Raw genomic sequence first — 14867 nt, forward strand, 5'->3', positions numbered from 1 at the left:
CAGAGGTTGAGAAGGTCTGTTGGAAGTAGGAAAAATGGGTTTATATATCTGTGGAATGGCTGGGGTGGGGCAAGGAGCTCTTCCCTGCTGCAGTTAGGTGTGAATGTTTAGCTGATCACCTTCATTAGCATTTGAAGGCCTGCCTGAGTCTGGGAAAATCTGTTGCTGGGAGGTGTTAATCTGTGCCTGGTTTTTTCCTCTCTGTTGTTTAGCTGTTATAAAAACTCTAAAATTATAACAGCTAAACAACAGAGAGGAAAAAACCAGATTTTCCCAGACTCAGGCAGGCCTTCAAATGCTAATGAAGGTGATCAGCTAAACATTCACACCTAACTGCAGCAGGGAAGAGCTCCTTGCCCCACCCCAGCCATTCCACAGATATATAAACCCATTTTTCCTACTTCCAACAGACCTTCTCAACCTCTGAGGATGCTTGCCATAGATGCAGGCGAAACGTCAGGAGAAATGCCTCTAGAACATGGCTCTATAGCCCGAAAAAACCCACAAGAACCTGGTCCTGTTAGGTTTTTCCCCCTCATTTTGATGATATACAACACAATTTTCATGTTTCACCAGTATGTTGTATTTTGCAGATCCTAGGAGTAGATGTCCGTTCTTGATTCTTCTGTGAAACTGATGTACCCTGCCTCAAATTGCCCTTTCCTTGTTTGCATTTATGCAAGTGTAAATTGTTTTGAATTTGTTTCTCTCTCTCTCTCTCTCTGTTATCATTGATCCTATTTCGCAGGTTCACATGATTAAAAAAACCTGGCTTTTGGAAAAATTAGATCTGATAAAAGTTGTTGAATAACATTCCAGACAAAAAAAGGTTTGTTTGCTCAAAAGTGCTGTTTTGGAAGGATACATAAAATTATCATAAAACATAAAACATAATTATACATAAAACATGATACATAAAATTACCACCCATTTCTATGGCATGTTGGTCTAAAGACTATTTACACCTGGGGCAGTGTCTGCCAAAAACCATAACCTTGCTCTTGGAATAATTTATTGACAGATATTCCTCTTGGCAGTAGATATTGAAGACCTTCAGAGGATTTTAAAGACCCAACTGAGAGAGTGAGATGAGCACTAGATCATCTACATACATCAGGGTGAAAACCTTTCTGTTCCTGATTACTGGTGAAGGAGAGTCAATTTTAGCACTAAATCATTAATATAGATGTTAAAAAGAGTGGGGGCAGTAAGCACCTTCTATCTTCCTCCCAAAACAATAATAATAAACTTTATTTGGAGCTCGCCCTATCTCCCCAAGGGACTTAGGGCGGCTCACAACATGATACATAAAAGTAAAATAAACAACTAATAATACATCAATCAATATAAAGCAAACAAGATAAACTAAAACACAAGTAAACAACAATTCACAATAAAATTTAAAATTTGTAAACATTGGTTTTAAAAACCCTACTACCCGATATGAGGTATATTCATGTCCATATAATACAGAGGACCAAACCCCGTATAAGGGATATGGACACATACATAAATGGTAAGACTAAACATCTGAGGACACAATAAACCAGAAGGTCCTCAAATTAATCCCAGTACATCAAATGAATTACATTAACTAGCAAGGATGTAATAACTGACTAACTGGCCTTCTTCTGGCACACTACACGCACTGCAACCGGCACAGGAATGTGTTGCGACACACAGTTTGGAAAGCTCTGGTCCTTCATTCCCTTTTTTCTTTCCTTCTCTCCTTCCTTCCTTCCCCCATTTCTTTCCCTCCCTCTTTCTCTCATTTCTTCCTTCTCTACCTCTTTCCTTCCTTCCCCCTTTTTCTTTCTCTTCTGCTGTCTCTCTTATCTTTCCTTCCATCTTTCCTTTTCTTTCCTTTTCTTCTTCCTTCTTTCTCTTACTTTCCTTCCTTCCCCCTTTTTCTTTACCTCCCTTTCTCTTTCTTCCTTCTTTCCTTCATTCCCATCTTTCCTTCTCTTCTTCCTTCTCTATCTCTTTCCTTCCTCCCCCCTTTTTCTTTCTCTTCTGCTGTCTCTTTCCTTCTCTCTTTCCGCCCCTCCCTTTCTCTACAGGAAGGGGCGGAATGGGGTTTGGAGGGGGTGGGATTTGGAGGGGAAGAAGAAGGAGGGGGAGGAGGGATGGGTTTTGACAGGGCAGGAAGGGGCTGGGCGGGGTTAGAAGGGGTGTGGCTTCCTTGGAGGGGGCGTGGGTGGGGGAAATAGAAGGAGGGGGAGGAGGGATGGATTTGGCAGGGCAGGAAGGGGCAGGGTGGGGTTTGGAGGTGGCATGAAGAAAAAGGGGGCGTGGTGTTGCATGCGAGGCAGGGCGGGGGAGTGAGGGGGTGTGGTGTGGCGTGTGTGTGGGGCAGGGGAATGAGGGGGTGTGGTGCGGCGTGTGTGTGTGGGGGGGGCGGGGGAGTGAGGGGTGTGGTGTGGTGTGTGTGCGGGGTGGGGGGTGAGGGGGCATGGTGTTGCGTGTGGGGTGGGGGAGTGAGGAGGTGTGGTGTTGTGTGTGTGTGTTTGTGGGGCGGGGGAGTGAGCAGGTGTGGTGTTGCGCATGTGTGTGTGTGGGGCGGGAGTGTGAGGGGGCGTGGTGTTGCGTGTGTGTGGGGTGGGGCGGGGGAATGAGGGAGCATGGTGTGACATGTTTGAGTGGGGCGTGGCGGGGGAGTGAGGTGGTGTGTTGTGGCGTGATCATCCTGGGTGGGGCGGGGGAGGGAGGTGTGGAGGGTTCGTTGGCCGTTTGGCCATGTGTGCGCACCGGGGACTTTGCACCATTGCACATGCTCATTTGTTTTGTCCTTTTGTGAGTGTGTTGTTGTGTTGTTTAGTACTTTGAATAGATTTCGGCATACCTTGTCGGTTGAGGTATGTGCATGGGAATTTTGTTAAATTTTCGTTGGGGTTTTTTTGAGTTTTGCTGTCCCATTGGATGCCCCTTACAGATTTATATATATAGATAAATGGTGGTCTATAATAATAATAATAATAATAATAATAATAATAATAATATACTTTATTTATATCCTCCTCTATCTCCCTGAGAGGACAGAAAGCAGCTTACAGAATACATATACGGCAAACATTCCTTGCCATTATGCAATTAACAACAAAGACAGATAATACATAGACAGAGGCAAGGCTTCCCTCTTTTTCATCTCTGGCATCTGGAGGCTGTGCTTAACTTGGCCATGGGGAGGGGTGATTGTTCTATTTTTCCATTTTCTGTGGACGCCTTCCTGATATAACTGCCGATATGTTTTCTGGGGTGCCTTTTACCTTCCTGTCAAGGCAGTACCTAGTTATCTATTCACATTGCTGTTTTCAAACTGCTAGGTAAGCAGAAGCTAGGGCTGACAGCAGGAGCTCACCTCAACCCGCAGCTTGAACTGCCAACTTTCCAGTTGGCAAGATTTTCTGTAGCTGGCAGTTTAATCCACTGTGCTAGCCATGCCCCCTTTACATATACAGTTCTATCTAACAGTATTAAGGGGGCACTTTGGGTAACCTTCTTTTGAGCTGCAAACATTTCCTTTCACCTCACCCTACCATTTGACATTTTGTACCTCTCCTTATATATTGTACATCAAATTTTACTGTTTTCACACTCATCAAAATCCTGTCTTATAGGAATTAAGTGGATAGACGCCAACATATTGAATACTTTGGATTAATATTATCGTTTTACAACAGAAAAGGACACCCTGTAACTTCAGTTTTAAAGCTGTGCATTAAATATAAAAATATTTCTTTGGTACAAGGAGAAAGAAATTATGCAGCAGCAAGCCCCATTTACTTCTATTGGGTATACAAAGCCTCTGTCAGTGGCAATGAGCTCTTTTCTAATGTCTTTACCACCTGTTTGCTCATTGGACCTGAACGTTTCTCTGAAACTCATTGTTTGCTGCACAGCAACGTGAGGATGTTTTCTTAGAAATATTCCTAGCAAACATCTTATATTTGTTCTTCTAGTACAGACCTTGGGAAGGTTAATTTTTTTGACAACTTTCTTACAATAACCAACCACTTCATCACATTGTACCAGGTCAAGTGTTTGGTAGAATATGTTTATCAAAGTGCTCAGTCATACTTGGTTTTGAGATTTTCCTACCTTCATCACACTACTACTGTTCAATCTATGTGTTACTCAGTGGCATTCAGTAGTCTTCAGCTGATTTGCCATCACACAGTAGAGATTAGAGTGGGTGAACTACAACTCCCAAAATCGTGGTTCAATCTCCCCAAACACCACTAGTATCCACAGTTGGACACATTGAGTTTCTTGTGCCAAGTGTAGTCCAGATCTGTCATTGCTGGGGTTCAGAAGGCTCTCAGGATAAGGGTGAACTCCAACTCCCATATTCCAAGGTCAATCACCCCCAAACACCACCTGTATTCACAGCTGACCTCCAAGTTTAGAGTCTATACTCCAAGTTTGGTCCCAGTCAATTGTTGGTGGGTGTCACAGTATCTCTGCATGCAGGTGAACTATAACTCCCAAAAATCAAGGTCAACTCCCCCCCCCCCCAAAAAAAAACAACCCTGCAGTATGTACAGTTGGTCATGGGAGTTCTCTGTGCCTAGTTTGGTCCCAGTCCATTGTCAGTGGAGGTCACAGTATCTCTGGATACCGGTGAACTATAACTCCCAAAAAATGAAGGTCACTCCTCCCCCAAACCTTGTAGTATGTTCAGTTGGTCATGGGAGTTCTCTGCACCTAGTTTGGACCCAGTCAATTGTCGGTGGAGGACACCATATCTGTGGATACCGGTGAACTATAACTCCCAAAAATTAAGCTCACCTCCCCCCCCCCAACCCCTGCAGTGTATTCAGTTAGTTATGGGTGTTCTTTGCACCAAGTTTGGTTCCAGTCTATTGTTAGTGGAGGTCACCGTATCTCTGGATCCAGGTGAACCACAACTCCCTAAAATCAAGGTCAATTCCCCTCAACCTCTGCAGCATGTTTAGTTGGTCAGGGGACTTCTCTGTGCCAAGGTTAGTCCAGTTTAGTCTACCCTATGCTTGAACCTAACTCGATGTGATCAGTGAGTTACCACTTCTGAAGTGTGGGAATCAGTGGAATTTAATAAACGCGTTGAAGTGGTAGATGCTAGAAGGGTTTCAGGGCTCCAAAAGGTACCTTTCCCTAAGTTTTGGTTTAGTTCACTTAGATATATCTTTATTGTGTGGCAGTGATTCTCCGTGATCTTTGGAGTTTGCTAGACAGAGGAAAGTAGAAGCCAAGCATAGTCATTTCTGTATGGTCTGTTCACAAGAAAGTGAATTTCTGTCCATTGGTTTCTGAAAATTTTGCACAGTTACAAGTGATCAGAGGGAGTTTATGATGATCAGGCATTCTTTCATTCCACTAGTGAAATGAAAGTCCACTAGTGAAAGAAAAATCCATACTCCAAATAGTGCAGTCATGGGCAAACTTGGGCCCTCCAGGTGTTTTGGACTCCAACTCCCACAATTCCTAACAGCCTCAAGCCCCTTCCTTTTCCCTCTCAGCCGGTTGCAGCAGAGCTGGGTTAGATGTCTCATTGCAAATAGACTGAAAAACATGTGAATGCAGCCATGTATCACCAATCATGTTTACCTTCTGATAACGCACTCACAAAAAGCACAGGAAATGTTTTTAAAGTATTTTTATTGTTTTATCATAGTTACTACATTTGTTATACATTTGTTATAGCAGTTACATATTATTCAACACACTCTTTAACATATAGTCTTATTATTCTGCTTAAGCATTTCCCCCCTTTTTTTCCCCCACCACTGTGCTCCCCCCCCCCCCATTTCAAGCCACAACTTTTACATATCATCTGTCCAAAATCTCATTTCTTCTTGTGACGGTAACTTTCCTTCCTTGTTTTTTAAACCATTTACAACAAATTTTCCCCATACAATATCAAAATCGCTTTGTTTCCATATACCTTTTTAAACTTTTAATATACATGTCAGCTTATCATTTATTGCTAATTTCCATGCTTCCTTGTACCACTCCTCTATTTGTATATTTATTTATTTTTTCCAGTTCCTTGCTATGAGCAGTCTTGCTATTGTTAATAAGTTTGTTATCGCTTCTTTATCTTTTTTGAATTGTTTGTTATTATATAGTGATAATAAGGCTATACTAGGACTTTTCTCAATTTTCATATTCATTATATCTTCTATTTCTCTAAATACTTTCTCCCAAAAATTATTTACATATTTACATTGCCACCACATATGTATATATGTTCCTGGTTCTTGACATCCTCTCCAACATTTTTTTGAATTATTTTAATTCATATATGCTGTTCTTACTGGTGTCAGATACCACTTCCATATTAGCTTATAATAATTTTCTTTAACCCGTATTGATAATTTTTTTAAATGTCTTTGTCCCCATAATTGTTGCCACTCTGTTCCACTTATTTTTATCCCTAAATCTTCTTCTCAAACCTCTTTAAGGATGTTATTTTTTGTTTTTCCTTCCTTTATTTCAATTAATATCATATATTTTATTAGTTATTCCTCTCAAGTTTTCATGCTCTTCTACAACTCTTCCCTTCTGTATTATTTGTTCAAATTGATTAAGTTTGCTTCCATTTCTATTATTTTTCCCAATGTTTGAGCCATTGCTCTAATTGTATATAATGTAACCATGTCAATTTTATTTCTTTAAACTCTTACGTCATCATTTCCTTCTTCATTCCCACCTTTATCCAATCCCCTATCTTATCTAAAAAAAATTCCCTTAACTTTTTATCCATTACTTTTTTTAAAAAAATTGGAAACTTCTTCTCCATCACAATTGGGGTTATAATTGACCCCTCCATTATTAACTTTCTCCTATATTTGTTCCATACTTCTAACATATTGCTCAGCATTGGGTTTCTAATTTCCCTAATTTCCTTTCTCGTGAACTGTTTAAAATATATATTCCAAATTTCTTTTTCCACTTTTTCTGAGTCATTACTAAGCCAATCTGTTCCCTCTTTTTTAACCATTCCTTCTATAGCCAAGCTTAATCTACTTGCTTCATAATATTTAATATTAGCTAGCGCTAGTCCACCCTCTTTTTGCTATCTATACCATAACTGTTTATTTAATCTATTTCTTTTACTACCATTGCAGTACTTGTTGATCATTTTTACTAATGCTATTCTTCGAAACCAAGATAAGCATATATCTTCATACTCTATTAACTTTTTCTGAACCACTTTCCTTAATGTTACTACATTTACCTCTTCCATTTCTTTTAAATCCTTTGTTATTATTACTCCCAGGTATTTTAATTTATTCTTAATTCTTATTCCCATTTTACTTTGTTCTATAAAATCTTTTTCTTCTTCCTTTGTATAGTTGAGTAGCATCATTTCTGACTTATTCCAATTAACTTGTAGGCCTGTTGTTTTCCCAAATATCTCCAAATGTTCTTTTATTTTATCCATTTTCTTTACTATATTTTCTATAAATAGCAGTGTGTCGTCAGCAAATAAACTCACCTTCTGTTTCTCCTTTTTTCCTAACCCTTCTAGATTCTTATCGTTCCTTATGACATTGGCAAACAATTCTATCACCATAGCAAATAAAATCAGCGACAAAGGGCAACCTTGTCTCGTTCCTCTTGTCACTTTTATTTCATTTGTCACTCCATCGTTTATAGTTACCACTGCTGAGTTCCTTGAGTAATGTTGTTCTAAAATTCCTTTTATTCTATTTCCCATTCCAAATTTATTCAAATTTTCCCTTAATGTCTCCCATTCCACACAAACGCTTTGAAGATGTCTAATGATAATATCCCGACTTTTTTCTTCCCCTCTTTAGCCAAATAAATTTTAATACTCTCCCTATCAAATTTGACATTTGTCTTCCTTTTACAAACCCACACTGATTTTTTAAATATACTTATGCATGCATTTTCTCATTCTATTGGCTATAATCGCAGATAAGATCTTTGCATCCTGATTAACTAACGATATGGGCCTATATGACCCCGAGTCTGTTAAGTCTTTGTCAGGTTTTGGTATTAATATTATTAATGATCTCCTCCATGATTCTGGTATTTTACCTCCCTTCATTATTCCATTATACAATTCTAATAATTTTGGAGTCAAAACTTCTCTAAAGCTTTTATAATATTCTGTCCCTAGGCCATCCAAGCCTGGAGCTTTCCCAACTTTTAAATTCTTAATAACTTCCTTTATTTCTGTCTTCTTAATAGGTTGTTCCAGTAGCTCTTTATCTTTCTCCTCCAACTTACTCTCCCAATTTTCCTCCACATATTTCCTAATTGCTTCTATAGAGCTAGCTTTAGTTTGGTATAATTCTTTATAAAATTCTTCAAATACCTTCATTTTTTCTTTCATAGTTCTACATAATTTACCTGTTTTATCTTTTATCGTATTTATCATACCTTCTATTTTCTTTTTTTGTGTGGATTTGGCTAACATCTTTGAATTCCTGTCACTAAACTCAAAGTATTCCCTCCTTAAATAAATTAAATTTTCTTGTACTTCGGCTATTTCCATTTTATCCAATTCCTCTTTTTTTGCTCTCAACCTTGCGTAAATTCATGTATCTCTCTTTATTACGTATGCTTTTTCAATCTCTTCAATTTCTTTTTCTAGGTTCCTTTTCCTTTCTTCTTGCCTTTTTTTGAGATTGTCTCTTTTATACATAAACCTCTAGTCACTGCTTTCATAGTGTCCCATAGCACTCTTTTTGTTACCCCCTTTTCATTAAAGCCCCAAGTTTCTTGCCATTCTGCTTGCACTCTATCCACTATCTCTTTATGTTTCAATATTTTTGTATTTAACCTCCACCTCCTCATTTTATCATAATCACATTTCAAAACAATCTCAATTGATACCAGGGCATGATCCGAAATCTTGTTTGTTCCAGTATCAGCATTTAACACTTTACTTAACATATTTTTAGAGATGAATATATAATCTATTCTTGTATACACCTTATGCACCGCTGAGTAATATGTATATCTATTTTCATTCCCTTTTACCAATCTCCACACATCCTTTAGTTGCCATTTATTCATTACTCTACTTAAATCCGTTGTTTCGATATTTCTAATTTTTGATGCTAACATAGTCTTATCCTTTTTTGGGTCCATATAACAATTACAGTTACCTCCAAATATTACATTTTGCTGGTGATAATTCTCTAATTGTTCTAACACTTTTTCATAAAATTCTTGCTGTTTTACATTTGGTGCATATACATTTACTAATACATATTTATCTTCCCTTTTTTTGCCATACATTTTTATGTATCTTCCCTCCTCATCTTTCAATACCTTGTTTATAACAAAATTACATTTCTTTGCCATTATTATAGATACCCCTCTTGATTGTGATGACCCAAAGGAGTTTTCATAATTCCTTATTCAACTCGATTTTAGTTCATTTGAGCCCGGTTTATTCTGATGCATTTCCTGTAGGAAGATAATGTCCGCTGCATCCTTCTTCAGTAGGGCTTCAATCCGCCTTCTTTTAATTACCATCCCTAAACCTCTCGTATTAAGTGTTTAGATTCTTAGTTTATGGAACATCATTTCCATTTCCCTTTAAAAGCTTTTTTGTGGCTTGAACCAATGTGAACCCTTGTCCCTTACACTCCCCTCCCCTCCCCCCTCCCCCCTGCTTCCCCCTCTCCTCGTTCCCCTCTTCCTTCCCTTCCATTCTTCGGGACTTCTAGTCCCAACCATGGCCCCTGGCCTTCCCAATTGGGGAGGGGGGGTGAAGTCATCCCGTGGCCCAGAGTCTCCCTCCCCCCATGTGCTCATTTTTAAGTAAATAAATTTTGATTGCAGTGTTTGATTTCTTCTTACATCTCAATTCCTCCCATGGCACCGATTATTCCCTCCAATTCTCCTCCCTCTGATCCATTCTTCTCCTTTTCCTTTTGATCTCTCTCGTTTCCTTGCAATGCCAAGCTCCTACAGTAGTTGGTGTCCTTGATCCAGCGAGTCTATTCTATATCTCTTGCCTTTCCATTGGAATTTGAGAAAAATCGGATATCCCCAAGTATACAAAATTCGAGCCTTCATTAATTGGATCGTAATTGGCTTCATTGAGTATCTCCAATTCTTGGTTTCAGAACAATAGTCATTAAAAATTTCCAAGTTTGATTCACCCATCTTTAAGTATTCTGGGTTCTTCTTTAGTATTTTCGTCAAATCTTCTTTCTTTGCAAAGTTGTGAACTCGAATTATTATATTTCTGGGTATTATTTTATTTCTTCCAGCCAGAAGACGATGGACTCGTTCCAAATCCGATTCTGTCCAATTCAATGTTGGTGTGATTTTCTGCAGGCACTTCAGAATTTCAGCTTTCAAATCTTTTTTATTCCCTTCTGGAAAGTTTTTAATTATTACATTGTGCCTTCTTTGGTTGTCTTGCATGTACACGAACTTTCTTTCCACATCTGAAAGCTTGTTTTCATTTTGCTGCATTTGTTGTTTAAGTGCACAGGAAATGTTAATGCTATGATAGACCTATATTGCCACAAAGGGCGACTTTTTCTAAACCCATGCTCAAAATATTGTAAAGTGTGGCCCTTAGAACTCTTTACCTGGCTGCATTAACGGCATCGGAGAACGAACCAGAGAAGTCATCAGAGAAGTTTTCTTAAAGCCGTTCGATGGTCTTCTTTTATTAATGTTCCAAATAACTTTTTCTATATATCTTGCTTGAATGGAGATTCTAGGCATCTTGCATAAACTGGGGATTAAAGACAGGAGACAAAGATGATAGAATTTGCTCTAAATATTTTGGACTACCCAATAATGTCCTGAAATCCAAGCCAAGCCCTTGTAGATGATTGAAAATGAGCCCCCACTGCTGCTGCTGCTACTTACAATGGCAAACTCCACAAAGAAAGCTAGGAAAAGAAATAACCTATCTTCTGGTCATTGTAAATCATGAATTACTATTTTAGCCAATGGCAATGCTCACTTGCTCTGAATACATCGATGCAATACAGTTGAAATATTTTGGTGGAATGGTCTCTCTCATTTCTCTCCCCACCAATTTGAGGTATTTTTGGAAGAGCACATAATGCAAAGAGAAATGGTGCATGAATCAGTCCTGTTGCCTCCGTTTCTTTTATGACACGGGAAAAGGCAACAATTGATTTGGACTATTGCTTTAATGGAATATTGCTTCAGATTGGTCCATGTGCTTACGATACACAGTGCAACTAACCCATTCAAGTTTTTCTTTGTGCGACTTGAGACACATTTTTGTAGGAGCTAAGTTATTAAATGTATGTTTGGTTTACATGTATTAATACTTGTTGATAATGACCGCATATGAGATCACTTCCCACAACAACGCAGAAATGTTTGTTTTTAAAAGTTTATTTGTAAACATACTATTCACTATATTAATATGAATTTCTATCTGGGCAATAAAAAAGGATTCTATGTGAATGGCTTTCTCCCTTTGTCAAGTGTAAACACTGATCCAATACATTCTTGGGGTTATATAGATATTAATTGAATGCTCAAGGCTGGGATGCCTTCAGAATATCCCTCTTCTGAGTGTTCCGCCTGGATTGTAGAGTTCTCCATTAATTTTTAAAGTTATCTTTATACTTTATACTAATTATGTATTAGTAGTGTATTATGATATATATATTGTGATATAATAATATAGTACAATATAATAATATATAATAATATGGTAATTGTATATTATATATTACATATAATATTAGTAGTAATATTTCAGTATAATGTGTTACTATTTTTGATGTAGATGTGGATTCGTTTTTGGGATTTGGGAAGTTGGTTATTTTTGTCTTTGTTCAGCTTCTCACAGCACTGAATGTTTGCTGATATCTGCTGCAAACCATCCTAAGTCCCCTTGAGGAGATAGGGCAGGATGTAAATAAAGTTTTACCATTATTATTATTATTATTATTATTATTATTATTATTATTATTTTGTCATGTCAGGAGCAACCTGAGAAACTGCAAGTCACTTCTGGTGTGAGAGAATTGGCCATCTGCAAGGACGTTGCCCAGGGGACACCCGGATGATTATTATTATGCACTATAAATTTGCATAACAATGATAATAATAATTATGATAATGATAATAATAATAATAAAAATCTTTATTTATATTCTGCTTTATCTCCCCTGGAGGGCTCAGAACACATTACAGAAAACATATATGGGAAACATTCAATGCCATTATACAATTAACAACAAATACAGACAATAAATAGACCGAGGTAAAGGCTTCCCTATTTTTCATCTCCGGCATCTGAAGACTGTGTTCAATTCCAGCCATGGGGAGGTGCTATTGTTTCATTTTCTGGCTTCTGGCTTCTGGCTTCTGAGATTGACCCTTACCAAACAGAGCTTTGTAGGCTTCCAGCGGAAAAAGAATTCAGGTTTCCATGATGTCTGACTTCAGTAAAGGAACTGTAGAGTTGTATAACCCCAGCCAAGCTGTGGGCTGTATATTTCCCCGGCCAAGCCATAGAAGACGAAGCTTTCTACAGGAGCTCTTGCATGAAAGGCTTCTCTGTGTGGACTGACCCAAAATGGCTCCTATTCCCTCCAAAAACCCCAAAAGGGAGCGGGACCAGGGAACCTAACTATAATTGACAGGTGGCTTGCCCTATGATTGCAGCCAAAAGAAGCCACCTATCTGCAGAGTCCCTGAAACGTAGGACTACAACAAACATTCAATGCAAAGCAAACAAAATTGGAGCTCCTGGTACAGTTGTACCTGCACACTCCTCTCCCATCCAGTTTAGATAATTCTCATTAGTTTTGCTTTATATTCTTAATAAATGGTACAATGTTCTGGCATTCATAATTATGTCACCCATGGAGATTCCAATGGAGAATTCAAAAAGACAGGGAGTTGTGTTGTTCACTGTTACAAAAAAGCATTTTCTAACTATCTCTGTCTTTATTGGGAAGGTATTTTCTAAATCTTATCTGTAACTTCCAATCAGTCCAAGCCCAAATACTTTGTAATATGACAGAGATCTCTCTCAATGCACTCCTGCTGGCAAAAAAAAAAAAAAAATCCACTCCGAGTCCCAGCTACTGTGAGAACTACAGTTCATATCCGAGGGCAAATTGAGATGGTAGAGAAGGGATTCAGAACAACTTCGACTAAGCAGTGCCTTCCAACATACCTTTGTGAAGGCAGCATAACTTTAATAGGAAGCCAGCAACAAGGGGCACTGTATGCTGAGGAAAGAATGTTATTTCCTCATAACAAGAAGTCGCTGGTGGTTAGAGACATAGCTCAGAGCCACAGAATCATATTACACGATTTTTGTCCATGGGTTCTAAATGTCATTTCTTAATTGTTTCTATCATAAAAAGCATGGGAAAGGTTTATTTAAACTGCCAAAACTTTTGCACATTGAAAGGTTAAAAATGGCAAAGAAAAACCTACAAAACCCTACACGGCTTGGGCCCGGTTTACCTGTCCGAACGTATCTTCCCTATAAACCATCAAGGACTTTAAAATCTTCAGGAGAGGCCCTGCTCTCGGTCCCACCATCTTCACAAGTGCATTTGGTGGGGATGAAAGACAGGGTCTTCTCTGTGGTGGCTCTCAGCTATGGAACTCTCTCCCCGGTGAGATTAGGTCTGCCCCCTCTCTCCTGTCATTCAGGAAGCAGCTAAAATCCTGGCTTTGGAGGCAGGCATTTGCAGATTGTCGGATGATTTGATATAGACTAAGAGTTATTTGGCCACAGCGTTTTGGACTGAGTTGGATGTTGTTTTTAATGTGATGAATTGTTTTTATATGTATTTTAGAACTTATTTATTGTATGTTGTTTTGTGACATTATTTATTTTATAGCATTTAATTTTGCTGTTAGCCGTTCTGAGTCCCTCCATGGAAGTAGAGAAGAAAGGGATACAAAAGTTCTAAATAAATAAATAAAATTATAAACAAAGTGTCTACTTAGGGTGAAGAAAATAATAGTACTTACCTTAGCCAGAAAAAAATGAAGTTTCTGGAATAGAATTGTAGGGAAATGGTTCCCAACCTGTGGTCCATGGTTCACGAGTGGTCCGCAAGAATTAAAATATGGTCTGTGGTCTCACCATTGCAACAAGAGCAACTGGTCTCGCGGAATCCTCTGATAGTGCCGAGGCTTATTAAATATGGTTTTCTGTGGCCAAGCAGATGGCGACTACTGGATGGCATATGTTCTGTATCAGAAACTAGAGCTGATGCAGTCAATCCAATGCAATTTTCTGAATCAGCACCTTAAATAACCAAGCCAAATCTAAAGTTGACCAAAAAGATTCATACCCCTTTTGGTATTAATGTTGGAGATTGGTCCCTAGTCAAAGTGGTCCCTGGTCAAAAAAAAAAAAAAGGCTGTGAACCACTGTTGTAGGGGATTCATGATGATACATGATCCAAGAGGTGCAGGATCACGGGTCAAAAGTGAGATTGCCCACCCAGAACATACAATCAATGGGGGTTTATGCCTTTTGTCCAAGTAAGTTTTTTATTTTTCTACATCATAAGTCAGGTGGGTTCTTCCTTACTAGCTGATTGGGTGTGCAGTGTGCTCATGCATGATAGTAAGTTTCTAGTTCACTTAACTTTCATTTCTCTAAAAGTGAAGCCGATAGGAACTTTAGGAGGGTCGTCCCCGGAAGGAGGGACCCTGAGACCTCGCCAAAGAGGGATTGCTACTTTGGCGAGCTAGAGAAGCCTGATTTCAGCAATTTTATTGAGTTTAAAATAATTCAAAATAATCCTCACCAAAGTTGAAGAAACGGCACCAAGGTTATTATTAGCAATTCAGCTGAAAAGGATGCAATGTAGCAATCATTCACCTACAAAGCATACCAGTACAGAGATCAGAGGCATTTTTAT

At 38.6% G+C, this 14867-nt stretch overlaps 1 long non-coding RNA gene across 1 annotated transcript in view; it reads right to left on the bottom strand.

The window, feature by feature from the left end:
* Positions 1–9148: 9148 nt before the first annotated feature.
* LOC137095420 (uncharacterized) overlaps positions 9149–14867 on the bottom strand; it is a 50437-nt gene continuing 44718 nt past the window's right edge. The window contains exon 2 of the long non-coding RNA XR_010908840.1: positions 9149–10714. This is a non-coding gene — a long non-coding RNA (uncharacterized lncRNA). The remainder of the gene's footprint in view (positions 10715–14867) is intronic.

This window comes from Anolis sagrei, chromosome Y (genome assembly GCF_037176765.1).
Source record: "Anolis sagrei isolate rAnoSag1 chromosome Y, rAnoSag1.mat, whole genome shotgun sequence".
NCBI classification, from domain to species: Eukaryota; Metazoa; Chordata; class Lepidosauria; order Squamata; family Dactyloidae; genus Anolis; species Anolis sagrei.